The sequence below is a fragment of the Martes martes genome (assembly GCF_963455335.1).
Source record: "Martes martes genome assembly, chromosome: 3".
Lineage (NCBI taxonomy): Eukaryota > Metazoa > Chordata > Mammalia > Carnivora > Mustelidae > Martes > Martes martes.
Genome location: NC_137890.1, coordinates 28,817,111 through 28,844,758, shown reverse-complemented (window position 1 = coordinate 28,844,758; position 27,648 = coordinate 28,817,111).

The following is a 27,648-nucleotide window of genomic DNA, read 5'->3' as shown; positions in this document are numbered from 1 at the left end:
CTGTCAAATAAATGAATAAAATCTAAAAAAAAAAAATTCTCATGGAAATATTTTTAAAGCCCAAAGATGAGATAATACCTAGACAAAACATAATTCACTGAAAGATAATATTGTGGGAATTGCTTTTAATACATCACAGACCAAAAAAAAAACTTTAAAAAGTCACAGAGGATAAAATGAGGGTCTTTTTTTTTTTAAGATTTTATTTATTTATTTGTCAGAGAGAGTGAGCACAGGCAGACAGAGAGGCAGGCAGAGGCAGAGGGAGAAGCAAGCTCCCCGCTGAGCAAGGAGCCCGATGTGGGACTCGATCCCAGGACCCTGGGACCATGACCTGAGCCGAAGGCAGCCGCTTAACCAACTGAGCCACCCAGGCGTCCCAAAATGAGGGTCTTAAGCATATACCTAATAGGCATTTCAGGAAAAGATGTTAGAAAAACAATATTTAAAAGAATATAGTTAAGAGTTTTCCAAAATTAAAGAAATACCTGAGTCCTGAGATAAATAAAAATAACCCCATGCTTAGCCATATGATAGGAAAGCTGCAGAATATCAAGGATAAGGTTAAAATCATAAAACCAAACACAGGATAAAACCTATCAACAAAAGAACAATTAGCAGATTTGCACTCAAGAAGAATACATGCCAGAATATAATGGCTTTCTTAAATTTTAGGAGGAAATTAATAAACCTGAAGTTTTATACACGGCTAATCTTCATAACCAGTGCACTAAAGACATCTTCAGACATGAGAGACTAAAAGAGTTTAACACTCACAGATCTCGGGGAAAAAATAGCTATTAAAGGATATACATATTCTCCACAAAAATCAGTCTCCTTTGGACTCCATGCCCCATTTCCCTTCCCATTAATTCTGAAACGTGTTGTCTATCAAGTAAATAATTCTCTCTCTTAAACCCTCAATATGTTTCCCTTTGTTTTCCTTTCCCTGAATTCCTCTGAATAATTACCAGTCTTGTATGAACAAACACATTATTTGCCTCTCTGCTCCTGTGTCCAGAGTACTGGATACTACCGAAAAAAAAAAAATGGTAGTAATAGTGAAACAAAAGAACTCAGCTCATTAAGCCATGTAAGTTACACACAACCAGGGGTTTCAGTCTAGTTAATATTTCGTTCATGTACACCAGTCATCTCCATGTACATTCCTTATGTTACTTATTCCAAACTTCTCGTTCTTTCCTCAGACCCTTCATTTTATTCTTATTATTGCCAGCAAAATTGTTCTCAGTTTTCAGAGTAAAGCAAATAAACAAAAAGGACATAAACCACCTCAACTTATCTATTTGTGAGAGGCCAAAACCAAAATGAATACAATTCAAAGTGTGTCTGTTATTGAAGTCATTTCCAAATCTAGTCCTCTGTTGTGTGCTGCCACGGTATGCCAAGATACAAGGGTTTTACCCAAATCTTTCAGGACCAAAAAAAAAAAAAAAAAAAAAACCCCTGCACATAGTGTATGTAAAGTTTCCTATTAAAAAAAAGCTTTATGAAGGAAAATATTCCATTACTATACGAACCATGTCTCTTAGTAAAAATATCAGTTTGATGGAAAGATGCAGGTAAAGAGGTAGTTACCCGCTGAATGGGGTGTTGAGCTACCGCTTTTTCCCCGGTGGAATCCTTCCTCCTGTTCAGTATTGTGGTTACCTCTGATGCCTACATCTATCCTTGCTCATTGACAAGGCAGCCTCTCTAGGTCTGCTAGTGAAATACAGAAACTCTTTGCTCATCAGTTGTTGGTCTGTTTCCATTGTGATTAACAAGTGGAAAAGTAGAGTGAGAAGCAACACAAAATACTGAATTACGAGAAGCACGATTGCACTGAAAGAAAAGAATGTGGCTTTGCCACAATGCAGACTGATTACAAATCTTAAATATGAAATTACTAGCTTTGTGTCCTTAATCCATAATCATAATGAGTACATAGTCACTTATTGATTATGTTCTACATGACAGACATGGGCTAAACACTTCAGCAAAACTCATCAAGAAGTCAAAATATAAATGAATTCAACATTCTGATTGTCATGGTATGTCTGATACTGGCATTTAAGTCTCTGGACTTGTTAGGTAGAAGCCAATACTACCATTCATCTCATGTGATGGAAACTGAGTCTTAGAGAGTTTCTGTTGCCTAAAGTAACACAGAATGTGCTAGAAGCAGGATTCAGAAGCAAGCAGTTCTCCCCCACCCCTGTGGTCTTAACTAAGCATTTAAAGACCCACGGTGCAGGTGCCAGGTCTGGCGCACAGTACATTTCATTATGACTGAACAGTGTTTTTAAAATGAAAACATCTCCCTCGAAGTCTGGATTTCTGGTTTCTAAAACATTGGAAAGTCACGCAACAGTGAGTTGATATTGGAGCATGGCAGCAGCTAGCTGAGGCCGAGGAGCACTGCCCCTTCAGACAAGGCACGTGCTCACTGGTCCCCACCACTCCACACCGCGCTACACCCACCTGCTTCCTACACGGACATCACCTGCCAGACCCCTGCAAGCCAGAACCTCCATACATTCCCCCTGAGCGAGCTATATTGTCTCTGAGTCTTATTTCACAATCTTAATGAATTAGAATGTCGAGGCCTAGTGCGCACTGCTATGAGAAATAAGTTCGACAATGTACGCTGATGCATTAGAAAATACTAGACATATAATAAGTAGTATAATTATTGTCACTATTTTTATTCATAAAAGCATGAAAACTAAGTAAAGTTTCCAACCAAGGAATCAACATTAGCCCCTTGCAGAGACTGTTATTTCTACCAACAAGAGCCAATTAATTTAGGTTCTGAATATGCTGATCTCGGAAACACTTGCTGAAACTAGCTTGCTACCAAATACACCAAGGACAACAAAAATGAGCGACAAAAACCTCTACACAGTTATTGGGTATGTCCCATGTACAAAGTACCTCGTGACAAGGTCAGTATCCCCAGAGTGTCTGATCCAGGAAGTAGAAGCAGACACACAAGTAGCTAACTCTACGTAACAGACTATGGACGAGTAAAGAGTACATATTACTTGTGTATTGATTTACACCTAAACTTTTGCCACAAATTATATACACGGAAGGCCATCAGACAAAAATTAATAGGTAATCAGAGCAAAGAGGATTTAAGAGAGGTAAAGCTGAAGAAAGTGAGGGAAGGTAGGTACGTCCTACGGAGAAGGACTGCCATCTTGGCTCAGGAAGTGCTGGCAACCAAAACTAAAAGAGCAGCACAGTCCACGCTAGGATTCGGGTGTCTGGAAGATTAGAAACTCACCAATGGCTCAGGAACGAGCATAATTTTCTTCACGCTAAGATTTGAGCGAAAAATACTCTCAAAATCTGGCTTTTTGGTAAGAAGAATTTGCATGTATGGTTTCCGGCAGAACCTTGGATTGCCGCATCAGAAGGTGGCCAACTTTTTCCGCAAAGGACCAAGTAGTAAATATTTTAGTCTCTGTGGGTTATACAGCTTCCCAGCAGTGTTAGAGAACTCTGTCGTTATAATGTGAAAGCAGTCGCAGACGATATGGAAACAAATAGCCCGGATGCGTTCCAATAAAACTTTATGTATGAAAACCGGCAACAGAATGGATTTGGCTCACAGGCTACAGTTTGCCAGCCTGTGGTGTCTGTTTTCAACTAAAAGCAGAGTTGTCAGCTTTAGAAGGTATTTTTTGACAGTCATAGTAGTGAAAAAATAAAAGCTATTTTTCAGACTGTTGATCATTTCATGGAGCTGATTGCCTGCCCCTCATGGCATGGAGCAGAATGTAGCTAGTATATCAAAATCCTATACATTAAATAGTGATGCTTCTTGCATTGTGTAGATATGCTGGCTGTCACCTATAACATTACAGGAAGGAGTGGATGAGACGGGTTTGCCCTTGGCTCAGGTGACCATGCAGAGTGGGACCAGGCAGGCCTATGCCTTGCTGACACTCAAGGAGTCTGGGGGTCCCCAAAGCTCACAACAAGTGCGATTAACATAATGTAGCTTCCAAAGAGACCTGCAGAGATAATTAATATGTACCATAGTGTGGCAGAGATCGCTGGAAGGAGAGTTCACCATTTTCCAGAACATTTTCCCAAAAGTTCTGGGGAAATCATAGACCTCAAGCAACAGATGTAGTTTTTTGTTTTGTTTTGTTTTGTCTTGTTTAATCAAATTAAAAGTGACTGAAAATGCCCCTTATATGTATACTCATTCCTTCTTCTGAAGAGTCCATAGTAATTTCAGAGTGACATCCTAGCCCATCTCAATCCATACAACTCATAATCTCTGGTCTTTTCATCAAATAGTTCAAAAAATGCTATATATCAAAGTGCTCATTTCAGGACCAGGCACTTAGTAGTCACTGGGAGAAAATGTATTGAAATTGAATCTGTATCTTCACAGAGAAGCTATATTAATTTCAGCTAAACAAAATTACTGACATACGCAGAGAATGAAGTGATTAATCGAGTCTCGAGAGGTCACGGGAGGCTTCACTGAGGTTTCATTTGAACTCAGTCTTAATGGAATTAGACATGTACCAGATAGGCAGAGAGCACAGGAGTTAGCAAGGGGCACAGGACACTCCTGGCAAAAGAAACAGCATGGGCAAAGGCATGTGGCACAGGGAGCATGGACGTTTCTAGAAGGGGAGGCACTTTTGTTTTGATGTGAAGAAACCATGAGAGATGAGCTGGGGAGGCCAGCAGGACACTATGCTGTTAAAAGGAATGTTGAGGCAGAAGACCAACAGCGGGGGGCCTCCGCCCATGAGCTAAGATTCTGTGGTAGACTCGTCTGGGAAAATGAATCAGACAATGATCAGGGGGCCTGCCCTCATTTGGGGCCCTGAGCAGAGGAACAGAGAGAACGGATGGGCAGCAGGTGTCTATACGTCAGTTTGTAACACCCACAACACCATGGGCACCATTCTGCCAAGAATGCCTTTCCTAAGTCACACTGAAAGGGTGCCATGCCGAGCAAAGAGGGAACTGAGTCAGTGTTCTCCTGGCACCAAAGACCTGCACACAGCATCTCACAAGAAGCCACTCAGGTGAAGGTCCTCAGGCTCTCTGTCCTCTCGAACCTTCACGGGGCTGAATGATTTGCAATAAATTAGACTTTCTTTCCCTGGAATGAAAAAGTGGTGGGCGGGGGGTGGGGGGGAGGTATAATAAAAAAATGAAAGTCTCCCTTTGTTTTCTACACCTCCCCACGGGGCCCACCGTTCATTAGGAACCGGTTAGACTTGCTGGAGCTTCCCCGAAGCTACCGTGGCTTTTACTGCTGGCCTCCATTGCACCCCAAGCAGCCGGCAGCCCCACTCTGTACCAGCTTTTATTGAAAGGCCTTCTCGCCTTCAGAAAACACACCGCTGCCTGATCCAAATGAGAAGTGCTGCCTTTTGAATAATGCTAAGACTTCCAGACAATAATCACTCTAGCACTTGGAAACAGAATGCTTGTGTTTCGTTGTGATCTCTTCATAGGTTCCTAGACCTCAAACTCCACAGGGAATGTCACAAATTCACATGTTATCTCTGAAAAACAGATACAGCACTTGCAGCTCTGATTTACCTAAAAAGGGGTGTAGGGAGGGGAAAAAAAGAGAAAAACAACATATTCATGTAGCCAGACAGCTCCCTGTCAGTGACACATACGGAGAAGCTTAAATTGTAAGTTATTCTTGGAAAAGGGTGAATGTTTTCTATTAACAACTTGCCTTCCAGATCTTTTTTCTTTTTTTCTTTTGGCAGAGAGCTTTAGGCTAATTTTTTATCTATTCCCTTTTTCACTATAGAATTTGTCAAAAGGCAAAGTAGCATAGAAAGTAGTGACAGGTACAGCCAGGGGTCCTAGACAGTGTGGTACCAGGAGAAGAGTCAAGAGACGGTAGGAGCCAACCTCCACTCTGAGATGGGTTTGCAGCCTACCACTCACTAGCAGGGGGACCAGAATGCAGACTTCAAAATCCCTGAGGGTCAATTTCTTATCGTCCTCAATAGCTCATTAGATTGGGAAGATTGAGTTAGACAATGTGTTGATGCAGGTCCTCCAAGAAGCAGGCATCGGGGAAGCTCGTTAGGAGAAACATCTCTGAGGTAAAGTGAGGCAAGAACAGGTGGAGGCCGAGAGAGTAGTCAGACCCAAATGCAGTTCGGCCCCTGTAAAGGAGAGAGAGGGAAAGAAAAAAAGGTGAGTGGAAGAGTTTTGATGGTAGCTCGAAGCGAGTTCAGCAAAGCCGATGGGGAGAACACTCCACCTCCCAGAAACAGAGCTGCCTTGGCAGCTCAGTTGTTGGCTAGGAGCAGCCCGTGGGAAGAGTGACCTTGTGATATTGTGATTTATGAAAAGAAATACATACTTGGTCTTTGTCGCATTTCTGGCACTCCTAAAACCCTTGGAATTTCCTAAGTGATGCAAACCATAAAGGTGACTTTTGTTATGTTAATGTGACCTTTGGAATGTCACTTAAGATTGGCAGCAGGTTCCCAACCAACCTTGTGTCGAAGGTTGGAACTTTCAGTCCCACACCTCCAGGGAAGAGAAGGGGGCTGGAGATTGAGATCAATTGCCAATGGCCACGGTCTCATCAATTATGCCTTTGAAAGGAAGCTTCCATTACAAACCCAAAAGGACAGGGTTCAGTGCTTCTGAGTTGATAAAAAAAAGTGAAGATTCGGGGAGAGTGGCCAACCTGGAGAGGGCATGGAAGCTCGGTGTCCTTCACTTTGCCCTCCCATCTCTCCTATCTGTCTGTTCCTGAGTTCTAGCCTTTTATGATAAACCAATGACCAAGGAAAGTGTTTCTCTGAATTCTGTGAGCCATTCTAACAAATTAATCAAATGCAAGGAGGCAGTCATTGGCACCTTGGATTTATAGCCAGTTGGTCAGAAGTACAGGTAAAAACATGGGGTGGGAGGTGGAGGAACACTCTTGAAGGACCGAGTCCCTAACTTGTGGAATCTGATGCTATCTCCGGGTAGGTAGTGCTAGCATTGAGTTGAATTTTAGGGCATCCAGCTGGTGTCTGGGAATTGGTTGGTGGTGTGGGGAACCCCTCCCCCACACACGTCAGAATTGGTGACCAGATCCTTTCAGCCTCTATACAAAACTAGTGACAGATTTTAGAGTACAGCAGCCAGGGCCGTATGGTTATACTCCCTGGGAAAGCAGATCAGAGAGATGTACCCTCAGCCACCACCAACTGCATATGAAAGCTCTTTGCATAGTAACTGGCATAAAGAAAACAATCAATTAATGTATTTTTCCCCTTACATGTCAGACATTTTGTTCATAGGCTGAACGAAGGGCGTAGTCTTTCCGGTTTCAATCAAATTTGAGATGTAAGTTGGCCTTCACCTGACAAAATACAGTAAGACAAACTGGTAGCATCTCATTCAAATTTGGAAAAGGGATGTTTTCATCCTAAACATGGAGGAGAGTAAAGGATGAAAGGTTAGTTAGGACTCTTCCTAACTTCCTCAACACAAGTTGTCATCCCCACTGGCCATTAAGAGCAGAGTTCCTAGGATAGCAATGTCATGCCAAGATTTACAGGTCAAGGGACAAAACACCTCCAGCCCGTTTACACAGGCTTACAGCATGACCAACAAGCTTTCAAGCAATAAATTCCTGCTCTTCTAGTTTCCTTATGTTGTTAAAACCTTTCATTCCCTGACGTCCAGTAAAATCACCTGCTGCTTCAGATCTTCAACCTTTCAGCTGCTGTGGCTTCCAACACCAGAGTCCTCAAACATCAGCCTCTCCTTCTTACGGATCAAAGTTTTCCTGTGAAAACGGAAGTCTACATTTCGTATCCATATAGCATTCTAATTAGACACCTTTGCGGAGGAACATACAGGTAATACATATCTGTACATAGACTTGGTTTCAGGCATCCAGGAGTCCCACACCAGACTCTTACTAGCTTTTTGAACTTGGAGACAAAATGAACCTCAGTGAGTCTCGATTTCTTCATACACAAACTTGAAATAATAGAATCTGACCTTGAAAAACTGTCATGAGCTTTAAGAGACAATATACGCAAATAAATCACAGAGTACAGTGTCGAAAACATAATAGGTACTCAATAAATCATAACTAATAATATCTTTCCTAGCCTCTCAATCTTACCAAAATACATAGGAAAAGTATGCACTACATAATTCCATACAAGTTACCAAAAAAATGCAACAGTAAACTCCTATAATAATAATGCCATTCGTGGGGCACCTGGGTGGCTCAGTCAGGTACGTGTCCGCCTTCCACTCAGGTTGTGATCCTGGGGTTCTGGGATCAAGTTGTGGGGAGCCTGTTTCTCCCTCTCCCTCTGCTGCAGCTCCCTCTTGTGCTTGTACTCTCTCTCTCTCAAATAAATAAATAAAATCTTTAAAAAAAATAATTAATGCTTTTCTGGTTGCTTAGTAAGTACATGATTATGGGTTGATATATAGCTTAAAAGAGTGAACAGAAAATTTTAAAATAATGATAAATACTCATCATAAAACTGGAAGTAGGGTTTTTCTCTGTTTTGACTCAACCCCGTGGTGCACAGTTATTGAATTGTACATGTAAAATTAGAAGGTAAACCATACCAAGTATTTGCCATCATTTGCTTTACAGCATCTTTCAGATCAAAGCCCCACTAATTCTTGTAAACCAGGAGCAGAGCATCAGCATTAGATATTTTTCCTACATCTTCTTTAATATTTTCTTAGTTTATTTCATACTTTGATTTTGCATGCCTCAGTCCAAGTATACACTCCTTTTCAACCAAATTGACTTCTTCTTTCCCCTAGGAAACAGGGCCTTCTCTGAAATGTATGGATCCTCTCCTGCCAAGAAGTGAAAAGTCTTCCTATCTTAATCAGGTCAAGGCCCCTCCTTGCTAGGCCCAGAGGTTACTCAGCAGTAGCTGGTACAGAGAATGATTCCCTGCTCTGCAACTGTCTGTTACCATGGAGACATGCTAATTAGTGAATGATGAGAAAGCAGAGGAGTTCAGGGTCTATAAAATCATGAGAAAGAAGGGGAAATGAATGGAAAAATATGGATAAAGAGAAATTAGGGTATTTTATGGGGCAAACTGTAAGTAAAGGTGTCCTGGAATGATGGGATCATAATGAAGAAGAAGAGGGCTATGAAGAGAGAATGTCAATGACAGAGTTTCATGGATTGTAAGTTTGAAGAAATGAAGGGTAGAGACCGTAGCTCGAGAAAAGAAATAGAAAACTCCAACTGAGCCAGGTACAAGTCATAAGATCACAGAATGTTAATGACTTGAATTTTACAGGTGTTGAATGATGGGATTTTTTTTTTCTAAAGGGAAGGAAATGTGACATTCAGGGCCATCAAAGTAGATTGCAAATCTCTGCAGACATTTCTCTGTTATAACTTAAATTCACATTTGCCACTTCGACATAATTTGCAAGGTGGAGTGTCAATGTGTCAATGCACAGGACTTCTGTCCAATTCCCTGAGCCAAATGCGCCCTTGGATTTCCATTTCCAGACCTCCAAGGAATAACAGCATAGAAAAGGAATTTAGCTGAAAATTTCAGGAACTGTGTTTTAAAAAGATAATACAGAGATAAAATTATTACACTGAGGGGCATATGAGTACTTACATATCCTGGGTGTTTTGAAAATCTGAGTCGGGGATAACATCTGTCTTCTAAAGAGATAGTTTCATGTTATATTAATATAAATATTTTCTATTTTGTTTATTTTATTATACATTATTTAATACACATTATTGTTGTACTACATTTGATCCATCAACACATTTTTAAAGAGAGATTTTATACATATGTAAAGATATTGCTGATATTCCAATAAATGAAATAAACAAGCTACTTATGAAGGTCAAGGTGTTATGAGCAAAATCAGTTCAAACGTGAAGGAAGCGAACAGACCCATTGTGTTAACTGGAGGAAAGTTATGCAGTTAGGTGAGTCTCATGTGCAAAGTTAATCTTATCTGCCTTGTATATGAAAAAATTCATAGCATTTCAGACCTTGGAAATCTCCCCTTTGATATTGTGATTTATAATAAGAAATATATATTTGGTCTCTGTCTTTGTTCCTGGCACAGAGCTCCTAACACCCTTAGAATTTCCAAGTGATGAGAACAACAAAAGTGCCTTTTGTTATGATAAAAAGGTAACTTTTGGACCTCACCTAAAATTAGGGGTTGCCAGGAGAAACAACAATTTGATAAGAGGGTTGGAACTTTCAGTCGCACTTCCCTGGCCCCCAGGGAGAAGAAAGGGACTGGAGATTGAGATCAATCACCAGTGGCCAGGGGATGTGCTGGGAGAGTCACCAGAAGGAAGCTCTATGTTCTTTCCCCATACCTTACCCCTGCATCTCCTCGATCTGTCTGTTCCTGAGTTGGATCCTTTTGTAATAAACAGGTAATCCATTGAGTAAATGGGTTTCCTAAGTTCTCCGAGCCACTCTAGCAAATTAATCAAAGCCAAGGAGGGGGTGGTGGGAACCTCCAATCTGTAGCCTCTTGGTAGGTCAAACGCACAAGGGGCAGCATGAACTTGCAATTTGCATCTGAAGTGGTGGGAGGGGCAGTTCTGGGCACTCTGATACCATCTCTTGATAGGTAGGGTCATAAGTGAGTTGAATTGTAGGATACCAAGCTTGTGTCCAAGAATTGCTTTTTGTTGGTGTGGGGAAACTCCTCAACCACCACCACCACCCATGCTCCCTCCCCCCCCCAACACACACATCAGAATTGTTAACTAGAACCTATTACCCTCTACCTTGGATTTTCCCACCCTAAATTTTCTGCAAGTACTGTCTACCCTGACTATCTTCCATTCTACAGAGTTCCTCTCACCCTTCAAATCCAAGTCAAATACCATCTTCTCAGTAGAGGCCTGCCTAGGCCTTCACATGTAGTTAGCACAAGTGTCCTTCTTAATGGACCTGCAGAAATCTGTACCAGCCTCTTTTATGGAGTTTAATTTTTGTCAGTAATTCCTGACATTTTGGCCATTTATTTAAATAACTCATTCCCAAATATAAATCCCTCAAGGATAGAGACTATATTTCATGCATCTTATATTCTCCATCCAGTATTCCCAGCACCAAGCATCATGCTTAGAATATAGCAGATACTTTTTAAACATTTATTCAATAAATCTAGTAAATTACAAGCAATAATTAATATGTATATGTATAATGATTTGAATTCTATGAAAGGATTTTGTACTACTAGAGTATGAGCTTCTTAAATATCCATACCTTTTTTGCTCACCTCTATCATTAGGACATTAACTCAATAGATCCTCAATTAAAATGTGTTACTTGAGTATCTAGATCCAGAATTATCCAAAGACCCCGATTTCCTTTCAAAATTAAGTTCCTCAGCAACATGGTGCCTAAAAATGTCTCTTCTGTCAACAGAGATCAAATGCAGCCATTACACATGTATTAAAAGTTAACATTTCCTAGTCAATGAATTTTCCCCTAGAGCTGACAAATGTTCTAGAAGCTACAGGAGCTTCCCAAAACAACTCCAACTCTAATCAGTTGGATGGACATAGTCCCAAATCAATTTCAGGTTCTAACACCAGGAGGAGCCAGCCTGCAGGTGAGGCCAGGTGGAGTGAAGCTCACCTTGCTGGTGAGGAAGCAAGAACGTCGGCCCTCTACAGACTGATTACTTTATTCTTTATTACTCTGCTTTCATTAAAGTCTTTTCATCACAGTTTTAAAAATCACCACGTTGGGGCGCCTGGGTGGCTCAGTGGGTTAAAGCCTCTGCCTTTGGCTCAGGTCATGATCTCAAGGTCCTGGGATTGAGCCCCACATCGGGCTCTCTGCTCAGCAGGGAGCCTGCTTCCCTTCCTCTCTCTCTCTCTCTCTCTGCCTGCCTCTCTGCCTACTTGTGATCTCTATCTGATAAATAAAATCTTAAAAAAAAAAATCACCACGTTAATGAATAGTGCATTTAAAGTGTTTCTGAAAAGCATCATTTGAAGGAGGGAGAATCATGGCTCCCGAAAATTAACTGTCCTTCCGGTTTTAATTCTAGCTGTACTTCTGAGTTAGCCAGATGTGTTAAGGAAGTATTTGGATTTACAAGCATGACATACATAACTCCAAATCACTTTCTAGCCCCCAAATATCTTCCCCTTCGATCCTGCAAGGGGATCTAAACTTCCACAATAATAATCATTGTTGGTAAAGAATTTGATGGCTCACATTTTTTTTTAATAATTCTATTAGCTCTCCCCATCTAACAATACTAAAAATGAGACACATAGGGCAGATCCATCGGGATGGGACAGAGGAAAAGGGTGGCACATAGTATACTAGAAAGGAGGGCAGGCCAAGTGGTAATGCTTTAGTTAAAGTTTCTAAGCAAACAGTGAATAGCTTGAGAATACTTAAACTGAGGACCACAAGTTCAAGCCAGTGAAGGGAAGGGAGTTAGGAAAGGAATATGGAAAGAGTTAAATACAAATTCCTTATCACATGGTCTTGACTAGGGACAACCATGACAAAAATCAAAACTAGGTTATCTTGCTCTGGGCCATGACACACAAAAACATGGCATGACCTTTTGAACATTTGCTACTGTGCCATACATCAGACCGTCTCTTCTTACCAAAATATAGGACAAGTAGATATTTATAAATTTGGTGTGTATGTGCATGTATTTTTTTTCAACATGCCCAATCAGGTGATAAACCCAGGGATCCTCCTAAATGAGATGTAAATCAGATAGTCTTCCAATAGAATTTTAAATGAAAAAGACTCTATAAACTTATAAAATCATCCCCATGCATGAGGGTTTTTTTGGTCACAAATGCACTATCCCAGATAAGAGAACAGAAGCACATCAGGATAAATCCATTACCTGAAAGCCTAAACCCTAGATTAACATTATCCTGCCAATATCATCTCCACAAAGGTCAGGCAACACAGTATCAGGTTATGAAAACACCTCGGTATTACATAATTATTACTTCAACGTCACACAAAATATTTTTGGAAATTTCCCCAAATTTTACTTCTCAGATTAACAGCATTTCTATTTAAGAGGGAACATATAGTTTCTCCAGATAAATTAAATAAATATCATTAATATCACTTAATATCGCAAGTAGACTTTCTTAGTCAATCTATTCTACACAGATCTATGTCTGGACCTTAAGCTACAACTGACTTTGTAATCTCAGCCATGACCACATAGAAAGTTTGGGAAAACAGGAGAGGCAAGTAAACCAGTGAACCACCCAGTTAGTTGATCTGCCTTTAATTTGTCTGTCAGGAGCATTCAGAGTCCCAAGTTCTCCATCCCGAAGAGAAGCTTCCCTACTGCTCAAGGTTGCAGACGCCTGGAGGACGGGCCTGATGCCTGATGTAAGGCTGTCTCTGTGGTCCGGCTTCCTTTGCACCCCTCCCAGGGTCCAAAAGGGTTTCTGGCACTATTCCAGCCTTTTTAGTTCTCCAGTTCCCATACTGTGTTGGTGAATAACAGAAAGATGACACAGCAAAAAAGAATTCTACCAACCCACCAGTCCCTTCTGTCTTAGTCCATTTGGACTGGTATAACAACATACCACAGCTGGGGTCACTTATAAACAACAAAATTTTACTTCTCACAGTCCTGGAGGCTGGAAGCTCAAGGTCATAGTGTCAGTATCACCCAGTGAGAGCTTTCTTCTGAGTTTCAGACTTCTTGCCGTGTCCTCACTCAATAGAAGGGGCTAGAAAGTTCTGTTAGGGGTCTCTTTTACAAGACATTAATTCCATTCCTGAGGGCCCCCCAATGACCTATCACCTCCAAAAGGGCCCGCCTCCCAACACCATCATGTTGGGCATTAAAGAGTCCAACATGTGAATTTGGGGGATATACAAACCTTCAGATCACAGCACTTTCCAAAACACCAAAGGACACCATCCCACTTCTGAGTGACCAGACTCAGTGAAAAAGAGGAGAGAAACCAATAAGGAGTTTCAAAATGCAAAAATACAAGCTAGAAAACAAATGATTAAGCAGGGATCAAATGATCAGCATCACACAGTGACTAATAAACTAGCAGTAAGTTAATAACGGGATACTGTAATGTTTACAAAACAATTCAAATATTAGGATGCACAAAAGCAATCACTTTCTCCATATTAATCAGTTCTAGTCAGACCTTATCAAGATGCACTGCCCTACATTACCGCCTGAGATGGAAAATTCAGGGAAGATTCCAAACACTGCCACCAAGAAGATTAAAGGGCTGGACAAAGCTGGGGGGAGGGTTAATCATTGTCTTCAGGTGTATGAAGAGCTCCCATCCAGAGTACAGGGGTCATGGAAGAACGGGATCGAAGCCAGGGGTAAGGCATAACGCACTGGATTCAGACATTTCCTGGCTTTGAGTGTTATTGAATAATTGATTCAAACAATGAACTGGGTTTAGGACTCATTTTCCAAGATCTTTCCAAATCAGATGGTTGTTCATCTCTCTGTACCTAAGAAAGGAAGGGGTAAGATGTTGTCTCTAGTTCTCTAGTTCAGTCAATTCTTGATTATCTGTGGTTCTATACTGATTTATCAATTATTCAGACAATTTAAAGAAAAGCAATTTTTCTCCTGTAAAGCTGATATTTAAATATCGGACACTCGATACCCTATCTTACCTTTGGGAGCTCTCAATTGAAAGGCATCACGATATTGAAATTTCATTATCAACAATTTTAAGATGAATTTTTAATTTGTTAGGCTCTATAACAACTTAAATTTGTCCTGAACTAAGAACGCATATATTTGTTTAAGGAAAGTCAGTCTTGCTGTGTTCTGATTCCCATGACTTGTTTCTCTCTCCCAGCTCAGCTGAGTCAGTTCAAACCTGAAATGGAGTAATTTCATAATGGCACGAACAGAGCACAGCTAAACCCCTTCACATAGAATTTTTAAAATCTTTTTCTATTGTAAAAAACAAAGGCCTCAAGAAGATAAACTCCTGCTAACTTGTTATTCTCTCCCCAACATCTAACAAGCATTCCTACTGTGGGATTATTTTTTTCCCTCAAAGTAAGTAAAAACAGAGTTTAGGTAGTTCATCAAGGTATCTGTAAGAGACTACTATTTTTTTTCTTTTCACTACGACAACCAGTTAATTTTTGATTTTTCCAAATTTCTTCACATTTCTACTTTTTAACAAAATTATGACATAAAAATTGTTTTAAAAGAAAAAAGACAACGAAAATCTGATTCAATAAAGATAAACTCTTATTCCTGGAGGATGGAAACCAGATTATGTTTAGAACCTCTGAGAAAAATATTCCAGGAAAGACCAAATAAATACAAGAGAATTTAGGAATCATAAAACAGACAGCAAAAGAGAGACTTTTCAACATTATTGCAAATAGTGGGCTTGATCATTCTTCCCATTTGATTACAAACAGTAATGAGGAAGTACATGGAATATTTTACAAGAAGATCTGAGATTTTTGAGAGTAAACCTGGAAAGCATAGTAATTCCTTATAAATGTTATTGTGATAAACTGGTTTTTTTTTAAAGATTTATTTATTTATTTATTTGACAGAGAGAGATCACAAGTAGGAAAAGAGGCAGGCAAAGAGAGAGAGAGAGGGAAGCAGGCTCCCTGCTGAGCAGAGAGCCCGATGCAGGACTCGATCCCAGGACCCTGAGATCATGACCTGAGCCGAAGGCAGTGGCTTAACCCACTGAGCCACCCAGGCGCCCCTATTGTGATAAACTGTTTTTTAAAAAATGTTAAGTATCCTCTGGAGTCAACTGTCCTTTATTCTTCTAATGCTTTAGACTTATTCCACCAAGGTCAAATAAAAGTTTACTTTTCTCAATGCTAATGTACAAAACGTACCAAGTAACCAGTAATGTTTCTCTCTTCATAAACCTCAAGGGTATCAAGGTTACAAGTGGTAGAATTCAAATAAATTTCTAATATTTTATCAAAAGGAAACCTCACTTTCATGGCAATACACATGCCCTGAGATATTTTTCCCAGGTAAAAGTATTTATCTACAGCTGTGTGTATAAAAGACAAAATAACAGTAAGGGATGGCATTTTAACTAAATTATACAAGCTTCTGAATTACTGTTGCTACTGTGTTTTTTTTCCCCCTTAGGTGAGTGCTTCCATGTGTTTATACATTTAACTTAAACACTTACATGCAGTTAGTGTTCAGTAAATCTCAGTGATTTATTTGGGAAGCGAGAGGTGTCCCAGTCAGCATGATTTCTCCAGTAGGCTTGCTTACTAAATCCAGACAAGATCAAGAAATTAGAAACTTTTGCTCTTTGAAAGACACTATTTATAAAATGATGGCATAAGCCCCAGACCGGGAAAAAGTATTTGCAAAACATGTATTGGATGAAGAATGTGCACCCAAAACAAATAAAAACCTCTCATGACTTAATGAGAAAAAGACAAACAGTTAAATTATTTTCAATGGGAAAAATTTTGAACAATTTATCAAAGATTCACAGATGGTAACTCAATACTTGAAAAAAAAAAAAGGCTCAACATGATTAAGTCATTACAGACATACAAATTAAAATGACAGCTGGCTATCACTACAAACCAACCAGAATGGCAAAACTCTTTTCACCAACACTACCAAGCACTGGTGCGGACAGAGAGCTATGGGAACTCTCATCTACCGTCGCTGGAACAAAAAATGCTCCAACCACTTTGGAAAATAGTTTTAATGATGAAATTAAACATGCATTTGCCATTTGACCTATCAATCCTATTTCCAGGTATTTGCCCACAAGATATGAAAAGATCTGTCCACACAAAGACCCGTGAGGCTAACTTTTAAAGTAGCCTTATGCATAATTGTTAAAAACTAGGAACAACCCCAACATCCAGAAATTAATGCCTGGATGTATAAATTATGACACAACCGTATAGCGGAGTATTACTCAGACAATAAAAAACAAACTTACCAATGCATGCGGCACATGGATGGATCTTAAAAGCGATAGGCCACGTGAAAGAAGTCTGGTGCGGGACAGCTACCTGCCTCGATTTGTCTGACATTCTGAAAAAGGCACACTTCTGAGGACAGAAGCCAGGTCGGTGGCCCCTTCCGGGCTGGGAGTGAGAAAGGGAAAAGGATTTCACGGTCTGTGAGGCCGTGGGGTGATGGGGAGATTCTGTACCTAAACTGGGACGGAAGTTACCCGACTGTTTGCTTTTTTCAAATCTTAAGAAATGATATCTAAAGGGGTCATTTCTACTTTATGAAAATTGTACTTCAATAGACCTTTCCCCTAAAAGGAGATCGTGGGAGTGCGTGTCCATCTTCCCACACAGGTGCATAAGATGAGGGCCAAGCAGCTCGCCCGCCGATGCTGAGCACCGATAGGAGGGATGGGGTGGCGTGCCACTACCGCATTCCGTTCCACTAGTTGACTCAACGCTCTTAGAATATTTTACAAGGAACCACCGCCACCTCAAAGGCCAGGGACCAGCACTGCCCCACTCCACTCCCAAACAACCAAGCTTTTCACGTTTTATTTGGTTTGGCTTTTTGGTTTTGGTGTTTTTCCCCCTTTAGGTGTTAAATTGCCAAGTTGGTGGCCCAGCTACCCCCATCTATCCTAAGATGTCCCTCCTGCCCTTTTATGGGATCTTAAACTTAACCCGAGTCATTTTCTGAAGAGCGATAATGGAAGCGTTACGGGCAGATTGCAATGCACAAGTGCATAGTAAAGCTTTTACTTAAATGGAACCTACCTATGAAAGTAAGAACCCCAACATCACCGCAGCAGGGCCATGGTGGTGATGGCGGTGGGAAAAAATACATACATTATCAGGAGGATTCATTTCCACCTTGCGTTAGACCTTTTGCTGTAATTCCTTATATAAAAATCTCTTCCTTTCCTTGACCATTAATACTGATAATTATATCTGTATTTCTTAAGAATATTATGAGTTGCCATTTCTGCATAGTAGCAGATTGAATTTATTCACCTTACGGATATATTATTATCACAGATAATAACTGCGGCATGATAATTATCATTAATTATTCATTTGGATTAAGAGGCAAATAGGCTCGTATTCAAGGGCCTTCCAGAGCACCGTTCACTGTTCCCGAGCCCTGTGTGCCAGTGTGACTAATTCATACTCTTTTCTGAGCCACTGTTGACATCTGACGGGTCCCATATGTATTTATTTGAAAATATAATAAAAGGAATAAGTGCACCATTTCGGGATGGAGTCACTAAAACAGACATATGGTTTCTTCTTTGCCCTTTAAGGGAGGGTGTGCAATTGCCTGTTAAACCCAGGCCGCCCTGAGCACTGCTTGGGTAGATGTGTATGTATTTCCTTTCTTTGCATCCTTGCTTCGGACTCTTTCAGCTCGTATAAGCCTGTATATTTACATAATTGCTTGTTGTAAAAATAATAACGTGGTGAGTCCTGTAATTTATCCTTCATTGAGCAAAATGTTTTAGCAGGGCTCTTTGTGCTTCCATCTGAAGCTGGCTGAAGTTTAATATGCAAAAAAAGAGCCTCTGCAAAGTCTAGGAAATCTGTAGAGAAATCAGGAAGAGAGAGAAGACGGAGAAAGAGGGAATGATACGTCTCGGACACGTGACCGCTTTTTGGTGGTTTGCTAGCTAACATGCACCCAAATTGAGACATGTATATATTCACAGAGTCTCTTTTGTTTCTTCTCTTGGTCTTGGTCCTGCTATTTTTTGTAACCTGTCATTCATATTTATACGTTTAAAGTACATATCAAATGATGGTCTGTAGACTATGCCGGTAGAGCTAATATTAACATAGGACGCAGTTTTTGAGTGTCCTTGACGTAGTTAGAACTGCCTTTTGAAATGACAGCGGAATTTTTTTTTCTTTGTCTCCATTGGTGATGCAAGAAAGGGACTAACACACTGTGCTGAATGCTGCTTTTGAAAGAGACTCACGCTTCTGTTTGTCAAAAATACTCTCACGCTGCCATTCATTGTCTCCTTGTGACATCCCTCAGGGGCACTGTAGGGCAGCCAGCGTTATTCCCACATACAGATTAGGAAATTGAGGAACCGGAAGATTAAGTGGGGTTTAACCAGGGGGCACACAGTAGTGGGACGAAATCAGGAACCCACATCTCTGGACTCTTAACTCCTCTTTCTGTGCCCCTCTGAGCACAGCTGGGAATCAGCTTACATGGAGGATGAAGAAACAGGAGAGAACTTTGAAAACTCTGCCAGACGGAACAGCTGCAAATTTCAGAGCTGGATGCGCCCCCGGGAGTGGGGGCTGTGCAGTTCTGCAGCTTCTGTCAGTGCTGACAAGGGGGCCCCTCCTGTTTTCCAACCGATCAATTCAAGGGTGGTCACTCAAGCCTGACAAAGGGGCAGTGGTCAGAGGCACCTCTGTGAGCCACAGGCTCATGCTGTGGTAATGCAGGCTGTATCTTGAATAAAAATCCCATTTTTAATCTATCATACTTACAATAGTAGGTGCTCAAAAACACATACTAAATGCCAATAACTACGTTAAGAGAAGGCCATACACTATCTGCAAAGAAAACAGGTGCCCACGCAGCTTTCCATCACTGAAGAGTTGTTTGGGGGAAGAAGTTCCAGTCTATGAGAAACCGCTTTCTTTGACAATTAGCAAAGAAGAGGAAAGCTCGTCAAATATTTCTTCAGGGATTTGGACTTTAAATTTACTCTCTATGTACTCATCCCATAGTATTTATTGACAACCCACTATGGTATCGAGCTCTCTTATAGATGCCAGGGACCGAACTCTGAATCACACAAAGCCCTATGGCATTTGGGCTGCTGTAACATACCAGACCAGCAGCTTGTAAATAATGGGAATGTATTGCTCACAGTTCTGGAAGCGGGAAAGTCCAAGATCAAGGTGCTGGCAGATTTGGTGTCTGGTGAGAGCCCACTTCCGGCCTCACTGACAGCTGTCTTCTCACTGTGTCTTCACCTGCTAGAGGAGATGAGGGGAGTCCCTTTTATAAGGACATGAACCTCATTCTTGGCAGCTTCACCCTCATGACCTAATCCTTTCCCAAAGGTCCCACCCCAAATGCCATCATATTGCAGATTTGGTTTCAACCTATGAATTGTGAGGGAACATAAGCATTCAGTCTATAATACCCTGCCCTTGGACAGTATACATTTTAGGGAGGGAGACATGATACACAAATATTTCCTATTTCGTGGTAGTGGCAAGTGGCATGCAGAGGAAGAATTAGAACAGGTGCTAATTGTAGGCAACACCAGATGGGGCAGAGAGAAGGCACAACCACGGGAGGGGAGATATGAAATGAGCCAAGATGTTACTGCGAATAGACTCTGGGTCATCCCAAGTAGGAGGCCAGCAAGTGCAGAGAGACTCATAGGAGCGAGGGTTTTCAAAAGAAGAATCAGAACCCACAAAGCATCCTGCACCAGATAAAAATGTTCTTGCTGGAGATATTTAATTTGTTGTCAGCCTCTTTAATTTCCTTCTGAACATTTTTCTCTCTTGCTCTGAATATGATTCTCTTCTGGCTGAGTCTCTTTGATCTGGTTGTTTATGTATTTCTTTTTGGCCATGTTATGTTGACATTTCTGTCAACTCCCTGAAATCAGATTCTAAAAATGGAATATTCTTATAATAGTCATGATCACTTGAATATAAAATAACCTTGCACATGAGATAACAGAACAGTGAATTACAGCCGCTTTACAATTGAATTACGATAAGTTTTGATGGATTGGAGGAAGAGGCCAAATTGCATGAGTTGTCTCTCCTGATGCTTTCCCTTTCTCTGAAAGGAATACTGACTTGAAATCAATCACACCTATTTAAAAAAGAATAGCTAAGAGCTAGCATGTCTTGAAAGCTCACATTGTGCGAGAGGCTCCGCTGAGCACGGCGCACGTTATTTCTAATCTGCACATAACCTTATGCAGTAGGACTCTTTGCCCCCATTTTCAGGTGAGGAAGCTGAGGCTCCAGCAGAATCACTAGTCCAAGGTTGTCCAGTCAAATTTCCATTGTTCCAACGCTGTGCCCTTGGAGCATCATCTCCTCTTAACGGCTGGGAGATGACAAGTGTTTTTAAGCATGGGGGTGACTTAGATTTATTCCTGTTTCAAACAGAGAATTCTGGAAGCAATGTAAATTTCCGATGTACTGGAAAGGGATGATCCTGGAGTTAAGACAAGTGGAAGATAATTTCAGCTTGAGAGGGAGAGAGAGAGAGAGAGACCTTAAACTAGCAGCCTCGTCAATAGCAATTACAGTAACAATCCACCAGGCTCTGCAGGACACCTAGGGGCCTCGCTTTTCCAAAATCAGGTGAATATGGATAGAAATGCCGATTCAAATAAGCTGCAGAAAAATAACTTGACCACGTTCTCTGTAACTTTCCTATAGCTGAAGAACACTGCCCTCTATTGCTTTTTGTCTCTTGGCTCTCCTGGGCCCAAACTGCACCAGGAAAGGTGGTGTTATCAGTCAGGGGGCACATCAGTTTAAGAGTCTGAAATGTGCCCCCTGGATGACCACTGAAGGGTCCCCCTTTAAACGGTCAGCTCTCCACAGGCACTTAGGGATCTCACCCGGTTCTCCCAAAGCTTTCGCTCCCTGCCCTGATGGAAGTGATAAAGAGGCTCTGAGATGTTTGCACAATTGCACGATTTTCAAACTTTATTGAAAATGTTAGTAACTGTAATTCAGTTCCCTAACCTAAATCGCCCTACAGAATACATTGAATAAGCTTGTTTTGCTTTGCTCTTGAAAAGATGGAATAATTATGAATATAAATGGCTTCTGCTTCCTTCATGTAAAAAAGACATTATATACATATAAGTCAAATCGAGTATAAGAGAGAAATAGATGCAGGGTAATAATGATAAGAAACCATAATATCTGCGTGGAGGTGGATGCAAAATTGCCACTCATTACTCGAATGGGGAGAAAGTTAGGAGGCAATTAGCAATAGCAAATGCCAAGTGGAAGGATAATTTGTAAGATAACAATAAACATAGTCTATACCAATGAGACAGAAAGAAAGAGGAAGCAGAAGTGCCAATAAAACAAGCAGAGCAGCCACGGGAAGGACTGCATTAGCACCGGGAGGAAATCACATCTTCTCCATTCCTCATCATCACTTCCAGCATTTCCAGTTTTCGGCTTGTTCTGGACTAGCAGTGACAATAGTCAAGCTTAGAAAATTATGGTAATAATAAGCCACGTTGTGTGAAAAAGGTTGTTTTCAGCCAACTAAATGTCACCAGGACCTATTCACGGAGCAAGGCAAGCTCTTCTGGGAAAAAAAAAAGAAAAGAAAAAGAAAAAAGGCAGCCTATAAAAATAGAAAGCAGTGAATCAGCCCTTGAAAATTAAAGAACAAATAATTATATAATCAGTGAAGAAGGACCTGAGGGGTATAAATCAGTTGGTTCAGTACATCCACACACAGGAAATAATTACAGTGAAGAATTTTTTAAAATTAAGAAACCCAGTGATTAGAAGGATAATCCCCAAACATCTAATATATCAACTGATTCTTGGTGTTTACCTGATCTAAAGCAATTCAGACCAAATAAAATGTGTCTTAGTTTCAATGATCTTTATAATTTTCCTCCTTAATCTATTCATTATGCAGAGAAGCTTTTTATACATGTGTAGCTACAATTATGTATGTATATCATATGTAAGATGAATGAAGTCTATAAATAATAATACATACAAACATCTCTTGAGCAATTTAAGTAATTTAAGAAATGCTTAAGTATGTACTTTGCTACTCACTTCATATACGTTATCTCATTTAATCCTTATAGCTCTATAAGGTGGCTCCTATCATTTCATATCTTATATAAGAGGAAACTGAGCCTAAAAGTTTATTACCCAAGATGAAGCTGGATTTCAAACTAAGATCTGTCAGATTGCTAAATGCAAATGCATAACACTAGAGAAGGACAATAAAAATTACCTTTGAAAAGAGCATTCTGGAAGCTAGTGTCAGATGAACTAAACTAGAATACAGGCTCTGTTCAGGCCCTGATCCTATTTAAAATCATTCAACAGCTTAGTTCACTTAATCCTCACAACAAACCTGTAAGGGAATAGTGATGGTGATGAAGATGATGAAGATGATGATGATGGTAGCGATGGTGATGATGATGGGTGCTGGTGGTGGTGACGAATGGATGGTGGTGATTGTGGTGGTGATGGATGGGTGATGGTGGTGGTGATGGTGATGGTGGTAGTGATGGTGATGGGGGTGATGGTAGTGATGAGTGGTGGTGACAGTGATGGGTGGTGGTCATGGTCATGGTGATGGGTGATGGTGATGATAGTGATGATTAGGAAGAGGGTGATGGTGATGATAAAGATAATATCCATTTTGCAGATTAGGAAAAATGAGAGGTTAAGTAACCTACTCAGTATCAGTTGGCTAAATAAGGAGCTAAGTTAATCTTGACCACAGAGCCTGTGATTTTACCCATTCTACTAAAATCCTGGAACCTTCTTTCCCCATGCAAGTACCATTAGTCACATCACTACTGTATTAGCTTTCTAATGTATAACAGCTGTCTAAAACACGCATGGATCACCTCACACTTGCCTTGAGTCAGGAGCCTGAGTGCAGCCAAGCACATAGGGTCCTCTGCCCAGGATGTCAGCTGACTGAAATCTAGGTGCCAGCTGAGGCACATTCCTTTCTAGAACATAAAGGGTCCTCTTCCAAGTTCGTGTGGTTGCTGGCAGAATGTAGTTCCTTGTGGTTTTAGGACTGAGGTTCCTTGTTCATTGTTAGCCAGGCACCTCTCTTAGCTTCCAGAGACCCCCACAATTCTTCACCATATGGCCTCCTCACAGACCCTCTGGAAACATGGCAGCTACTGCTTCAAAGCCAGGAGGCACATCTCTTTGGCTTCTGGTCTTTTTCAAAGAGTTTGGCTGATAAGGTCAGCCCACCTAAGATAGCCTCCCTTTGGGTTAACCTAAACTTAGTTGACTTACATGTGCAAATTTCCTCCACCTTTGCCATACAATGTGGTATAATCATGGAAATACTATCCTATCACTTTTGCCATATTTTATGAATAGAGGTAAATCACAGGTCTTGCCCTCACTAGAGGGAGGGGCGTTACACACAGCCGTAATTCACTGGGGATCTTCTTGGAGTTACGCCTACCACAGTAGCTTTAACATTACTTCCTTTAGGAGTTCTGTGCTGTTCCCTGCAACTGAATTACTTTCCAACTCCCATGTACCTTCTGGTACTTTTTTGTCATAGAATTCATCCCACAGTACTGTGATGGTTTATTCCCCACTGGCTGTCAAGCCCTTCCAGCCAGAGATTTTATCTTGCTCACTGTGGTATTCACAGCACCCTTCTCAATGCCTGGCACTTGTCAGCATGTAATAAACAGGAACAATTATTATTCAAACAGCATTTCTTCAGACATAGAATGTCTGCCAATAAATAAGGTTTAAAGGTCATATTATCTTCTTGGATTTTTATCCAGTTCTATATTCAGCCAGTATTTTCACAGACATATATAATAATACTAAAGTCTACATTACATTAACAAATAACAAATGCAACAAACACATGATATCCTCACATCATCTCCAACAGCAGATTTCTGAGCCACTCATTTTCTCACTGTTTTCTAATAGAAATATTCTCACATTTGCAACATAAATGATATCTTCTCATTTCACAGTGCATTATTAAAAAAGAAATCTTCAAGGTAAATCTTTTAGTGTTATATAAGTGGATAAAAAAATAAATTGACTTAGATAAAGACTGGAAAAATAGTCCTCAAATTCAGGGTTAAAATGAAAAAAAAAAAAAAAACCATGGAAAGATTGTATTACCACAATGTTATAAAATACCTACAGGCAAGGAAGTCTATGAGGAAAACAAAATTGAATATTTTGTAACAAAGTAGAGGGCAGAGTTGAAGTGGTAGAACATAGATCTGTAAAGGAAGAATGTTTTCAAGTCCCAAGCCATGACTCTACCTTGGTTTCCTCTAGATAAGCAATTTGACTCCTCGGGAGAAACTCTGAAGTGACATTTACCATTTGCTTAAAAACCCACAGTGCTATGTCTCTGCATTCGTGTTTACTTAAATCCCATAATAGTGCCCTCAAAAATCTGCATCTGAAATTGATCTTGGCTTTTTCACAAGTAGAGGAACAGGATCATTTGACTCTTCTTTTCAGGTTACAGCTAAAACTTCCTCAAGTTTGACTACTTTATTTTAGTCTTCATGCATGTAAGGAACCACCGAGAGGACAATGTTGTAAGAATCTTTCCCTCTATTTCTGGGCAAGTCTATCACTGGGATAATCACAAAAATGTGCCAGCTCTATAATTATTTAAGGCTGAAAAAGTCATGTGCAGGATTTGGAAGACATTCAAACTATTGCCTGAAGCAATCTTTTTAAAAAAGTTCTAAGGAGACTCTATAACCAGTTTATTACTCCATTAAATAAAAGTATATCCTTTCCCCAACATGACTTCAGGATTCTGAGTGACCTAGCTTCAAAAATTCCCAAAGAGAAAGCTTGTAAATCATGCATGAAAATAAATGCAAGTCCAAATGCTCTGGGCTGCTCAGAAGGGAAACGGGAGCAAAGGATGGAGAAGAATCCTGTTGGGTCCTTTGAAAAGGCAGACAATAAATAAATGAAAATAAGAAACTGGGCCTATAATACCAGAGTTGATTTCTTATTTCGTGTCCTAGGTTTGTTTGCAGGCAGCGCCGGAGTGTGCTCTGTACCCAGTCATTTGTGTTCTGTTGAGCGAGAGAAAGGAAGAAGCTCAAGGACCAACAGAGCTTTTGCGGGCAAAAGAGATATTGGCAGTCTAATGATATCTCAGATCTATATTTGTCAGCCTATTACAGTAAACTCTGCTTTCTACTGTCTATTAATAGTTGGCACTTCTGCAAATCTGTAGTTCAAAGATAGCCAATGTCCATAATGATGACCTGAGGGCTCCAAGAGCCCGGAGAGCTTCCTGCCCCATCAAAAGTGGTCACAGGCCCTTCGTGCCCTGAGCTCCAACCTTTCCAGATGGGCTCCTGCTCTTCTGCAACCCGTCCTGGGAGGAAGCTCTCTGCCTTTCTTACTATCCATTCTAGCACTTCAGAATTCCTTTCCCTGTGAGCACAGCACTAGGCCCAGAGTAGGGGGCTCTATCAAAACTTGTCGAATTAATGAATGGAAGCCAATGCTATAGGAATATTTATCCACTTAAGCTTATTTTAACTCCTCAGGCTACAGGGGAAAGCACTTTTCCATCACATGTATTAATGGTGAACTTCTTCTGAATGCTCAAGAACTTCACCCTTTCCTGTCCACCCTATATTAATATGTCACCATACACTGTCCACAGGCCTCTCATCATTCATTTCATTCATCCCTCCTTTATACTCTCATTGTCTACTGCAGTACCTGGCATGTAGGAGGTGCTCAATAAACAGATGCTGGGCAGATGAATCAATGAGGAAATGAATAAATTGCCTCGACCATGGTGTCTTTCCTGAATTGCTATGAAAAATCCTTCCCTGGACCCACCACTTACATACTTTATTCTCAGTTGCATTTTTCATTATTTCCCAGACATGCCTAAATTTTTTCCCCTTCCTGAATGTCTTCGTATTTGAGTCCATTCTTTTTATTCTCCAAGGCCTAGTTCAAACCTCCCTTCCTCTAGGAAGCCTTCTCGATGCCCTTGGCTATTGTCTCCCCTACTCCAAACTCTGCTGAGGCAGATCCTCTACTCCATTAATTCTCCTTACAAGGAAACCTTTAAGTTAGATGTGATGAGAAAAATTTTATTTTAAGAAATTCCAGTTTTCTATGTTTTGGATAAAATAAATTTAGATTTAATCAGCAGAATGTGGGATATTTGAGATACTACTGCTTATTTTCTAATAAAAGCTGATAAATGTGAAAATGCATGTATTAGCTTTACCTAAAAGCATGATATTTACTCTCAACACTATATAATCAATTTCATTTGATCTTTTTAAAGTAAGAAAATAGTTACAGTTGTAAACATTTTGAGGCAATTTGTTCATTGACTGAATTTTAATTTTTAAAATAGATAGCTTTCCCAAAATGCTAAGTAGGGAAAAGTCTAAGCTTTGGATTTTTAAACAAATATCACAGTGCTTCATGTCTGTAAAATGCACGGTCGATTCGATTAGTGACTGTTTCTTACAAGGTTTGTAAATGGCACGTGCAACAAGAGTTGGTTTTCTTTCCCCCAAGATAACCCAGTTAGGCTAGACAGCTTGTTTACAATAGTACCCTGAAGACACATTCCACCGTGCTCAACTATATAAATATACAATTGAGATACACATTGTGGCTCATAACATTTGTTAAACATCTGAAACACGAAATCAATCCAGTTAGTGTGTTCTTTGTACCTCTTTAAATAGTATGAAAGAAATGAGTCTCCAGACCTTACAAGTGCATCTATATAAATACTCATACCTCAATTGACATACAGCACTGTGAAAGCCCGAGAATAATTCAAAGACTTCAATAAAGAGAAAGAGATGGGGGATCCAAAGACACATTATGAAAATACATGACAAGCAGAGACAGGACACCAGTTACGAGA